Here is a 4,603-nt window from a genome sequence, read left to right as displayed (position 1 = left end):
TTCCTCAGCTGTCAGTTCTCACTGTAAGTACATATCTACTTATAAGAAGGGTAGAAGAGCTTTAACCCCACAGGCGCAGAATGACAGAATCTTCTATGTTTTGAGTAAAACATGTTCATTAATTTATCGGTTTACTAATACGTCCTTTCTTGTTTCTCGCATCATTAATCCACAGATGAAAGAAAGAACGGGAGGATTCACATTGAATGCTGTGAGAATTGGGAACATAGAAGAGAGATACACAACTACCACTCGCACTGGGCAAAATTTCAAAAAATAAAAGAAGAAAAACAGAACCATCAGTTAATGAAGGAAGAAAAATTTTCATTACTTTGTAAACTTTTCATCTCATCATCATCATCATCATCATTACTGTTCAAACTGCTGTTGGTTTCACCTACGAACCCTAAAAAAAGGGGAAAAAAATTAGTACATCTCATTCAAACCCAAACCCACTATTAAGATTGGGTTTATGGATGGATGGCTTGGGATGTCAAAAAAAAAACCAGAAACACAAAGACAATGCCTACTCCTTTACAGACCCTGTCGTTTAAAAGAAGAAAAAAAAAAGAGACTGAAATCCCCCAATAGAGAAGAGAGGGAGAGAGAACTGAAGCAACAAAATCCACCATGGTCACATCATCAAACCCTGGCCTTCTGCAGCAAGGGCGTGAAAACAAGGCATGTATCCGTCCCTTCCTTACAAGTCTCGAAACCCACATCCGGAAACATCTTCAAGAAATCGTCCAACTCCATCTGCCGGAACCTCTGCTCGTCCTTCTCGAGAACTTTCAGAAGCCTCTTGAAGAAACCAACCTCGCACGGAAGCACCAGCCCTCCGTGCGGCTGATACCCGAATTCTTCCTCGGATTTCTTCAGTAGGGAGATGAAGATCGGGAAGTTGAGGAACCGGGTGGGAATCAGGAATCGGCAGCGCTCTGGCCCGACGTATACGGCAAGGAATCCCGACGGAATGCGACGGGCTGAGGCAGAGGAGGAGCTAGAGTAGGTTTCGGAGTCCGAGTCGGGGTGGGAGAGAACGGACCGGCGACCGATGCTCATGGACTTCCAACGCTTCACCACTTGCTTTAGCTGCACGATTTGGCGGATCTTGTCGACCCTTTTGATAGCGCTAGCCATTAAAGCTGCAGGGAGAGCTCCGAGGAAACAGAAGAGCTCTTTGAGAGCGAGAGTGTGAGGAAGTTGTAAAGAAGAAGTTAAGGAGAGAGCGAGATTGTGAAAAAGAGCGGAAATATAAAGGAGCATTAGAGGGCCCTGGGACCGTAACGAGGATCACTTTTTCGTTATTCCTTAAAGTACTTAAATACCCCTGACAATAATAAAATAATAATAATAATAATAATAATAATAATAATAATAATAATAATAAAAGTGGTTTTAAATTTTTTATCTTCTCCACTACCTTATCTCTCTCGCTTTATTCTTTCTCTCTCAATTCTCATATTATAAAATAACAAAAACAGTTATGTATAATATTTTTATAATAAATAAATTGAACAACTATTATAATTTAAACCACAAAATTAAAACTGTGAAATGCTTAGAATGTGTGGAGGAACCATTAATCAAAAGGGTCCCACATGTGGTGGACGGTCTGGATTTGACATATCATATCCTTCCAAAGGATACGGCATCTTTCCAAGGGATATGCCACTCAGAACAAATTTCAAATTCTAGGACATTTCCACTTATGAAATCAATGTTGAGGACATTTGAGCTTGAGGCATTCATTTGAATTTCTAAACAAGGTAATCTTCATATGGTTTTATTGTATATTTTAAATAAGTATACATACCCTCGAAGTTTTTAGAATTATTTTTCTCCAAATATCATATAGGGAAAATTAATGACTAATCCTGTAGTTTGGGCTTACTCATATTTTGGTTTGTGAACTTTAAAATGTGATAATTTAATAACTCAATTTTCAAAATGTATTAATTTAGTATTTATATATCGTTAATCAGCTGTTAACAATCATAAATCTTTGCCTCTTTTATTCAGGAAAGTTGGGGTCCACAATGCCCATTAAGATGTGGCCCCAATTTTCTTGAATAGAAGAGACAAGGATTTTAGATTGTTAAATTTTTATCAATATTTGGATGGTTGATAAAGAGAATGAGATGATACTCGAAGGGCATTTGTATCTTTTTTAAATGCCACTTAACAGCTAGTTAACAACGAATTAACGGTAGATATTTGATTGACACGTTTTGAGAGTTCGGGTACTAAATTGTTGCATTATAAAGTTTGGGTACCAAAATGACACTAAACCCAACAAACAGGATATTAATTGGGAATTTTTTCTATCATATATTAAGGTAGTTGTATTTTTTGGAACCCATCTTAATTTTTTAATATAATCTACCATGCATTATATTGCAAAAAAAAAAGGAAAAAAAATAGGGGGATCTAATGGAACTTTTTTTCTGTAATAAGAATTTCAATTGAGCATGGCACCAAGGATGATTAAGGAAAATCGGGCTTGTGTTTTGGATAAGCTTCAGTATTTATACTCTCAAGCAACCGAAAAAAACAAAAGAAGTAAGAAAAAAATAAAGAAAATGTTTTCAAACAGAAAAAGCACAAAAGCCCCGAATAAGGCTTTGTCCTTTTGAGGGTTAAAGTGTTTGGCTTCAAATTATAATGTTTTTCGAAAGCGACCTTTACCAATGCTGAAGACACTTTTTCGGCTCAATTTTGTTTTTCAAATCTCAGAAATGGAAAATTAAAGCTTATCTAAACAGAGGGAATGATGTAATATTGGTTACTAATAAAAAGAAAATGACAAGCAAAAGTTTATTATATATTATTATAAAGTGAATATTTGCCTTAATATAGTGTAAATTATAAAGTTTAAATTTAATTACATAGTGTCAACTTATACATCTTCCATTTATTTGCACACGCGCACGTGCCCTTACATAGGTAACATTAGACCGGGTCAGAGTTCTATTATGCCGTATTATGCATCATGTGCTGTCTTGCATTTATAAGTTACAATAACTACTATACAGATTTTTTAATTAATTGAAATCAACATTTTAAAGGAAAGAAACAGGGTAAAAGACTTAAATCTCCCCCAAATTTTCTAATAAATACTTAAATCTATACCTTTTTTCTAAATACTTACCTCCCCATCACAATAAAATGCTGTTATAATTGGTAGAATTTGTGACATCTGATGTTACTCAATCCGAGGTAGTGTATGAATCAAGGATGGCAATCAGATAGTCTTTATTGATAGGTCGGGGTCGAACTTTGAGCATGAAGTCAAGAGTCCCTTATCTTGAGCATGAAGTATCTTTTTATAGCCAGAGGGTCCGTATTCTAATCGGAGTAGATTTACAGAGGGTAAAGTCCTACTCCTCAGCAGAATTGTCTTCCCATCCCTATCCGCTAGGCAGGCTTATCTGTGAGGGGCATAGCTGACGTAGTCGGTGGGACCATAGCAATGCCGTAGCCCGACCAGACTGTATCGACGTGGCTGAGCTGTGACAGATGGTCGGGGGACTCATGGCCAGCCTAGCCATGTCCCCAACAACATCTATTTGCACTAATGCTTCCGTTCTCTTAAGAAATTGCTGACCGTTATGCTATTCTGTATTGGCTTTTGCATCTAAAAGCATTTTTCTTTGGGAGAGTGGCGGTTCAGTCCAGGGTTAAAATTTGTAGGCCCAAAGTATTATTGGGTTGGTGCCAGTTTAGAATTAATGCCAATTTACGGGGATGGATGTTAATGCATAGAATGTGGGTTGTTGACATTTTGAATGTTTATAATTCTACAGTCAGAAATTTGCATTGGAGGATGTGTCTGTATTTTTCCGTTTATCTTTTCAATGAACAGCGCACCACCACCTTCCACCAGTCATCCCCTTGAGTGGGCTCAACGCTTAGTGGATTGGTGGTCGGTGACCGGAATCTCAAATTCTCTGTACAAAAGGGTAAAATTGGGTTTTGGAAAAATTTCATTTGTGCATAATGTTACAAGTAAGCGGACATTTAGAGATTGTTAAGAGAGGGGAGGTCTTTGTTCGATGATGTTTGGTTACAAGGGAGGTATTAGTCCTATTTGAAAGATAGGGGAAGTTTTAGTATTTACCGCAAATGTTAAGGGAGGAGGTTTAATTCTTTTACCCAAAAAATAACAATAATGATTCATAAATAGTAAGTAATAGGTGATCTGATCTTGATTTAGTCTCGAAAGAACATATGCTTCATCTTCTCATCATCATCATCCAGTTCTTATATTAGTCCTGTTTGAACTTCTCATTCCTTTTGGGTCTCTAAGTTTATCTCTAACCCTTCTTATCCCCTCATCACAAATCAATTCTTCATATGGCCAAACCATCTTCTAAAATAAAACAAACTAGAATTGAGTAAAAAGGAAGTTGATGGTTGACAAATACATAAACAGACCAAACATATAGTGGTGATAAGGTCAAGAATTTTTACATAAATATTCTATTTGTTTTGACATAAATAGATAGAAATATGGAGGAATGCCATTCAACTCTACTACCCCGAATCTCTATTACGAGCAGGAGGAGATTTACCAACCAGCTGGTTGGCACCATGCATGGAA

General features: G+C 36.8%; 1 pseudogene across 1 annotated transcript; it reads right to left on the bottom strand.

Annotated features, from left to right (window-relative positions):
- Positions 1-303: 303 nt before the first annotated feature.
- LOC148844216 (protein SMALL AUXIN UP-REGULATED RNA 51 pseudogene) lies at positions 304-1,233 on the bottom strand (annotated as a pseudogene). The gene has a single exon (XR_016103472.1). The product of XR_016103472.1 is annotated as a protein SMALL AUXIN UP-REGULATED RNA 51 pseudogene (transcript).
- Between the last annotated feature and the right edge of the window lie 3,370 nt (positions 1,234-4,603).

The sequence above is a fragment of the Nelumbo lutea genome, chromosome 8 (assembly GCF_056320005.1).
Source record: "Nelumbo lutea isolate HS-2025 chromosome 8, American lotus-T2T, whole genome shotgun sequence".
In the NCBI taxonomy this organism is placed as follows: Eukaryota; Viridiplantae; Streptophyta; class Magnoliopsida; order Proteales; family Nelumbonaceae; genus Nelumbo; species Nelumbo lutea.
The sequence above is the reverse complement of the archived record's forward strand: the minus strand, read 5'-3'. Positions and strand labels throughout refer to the sequence as shown.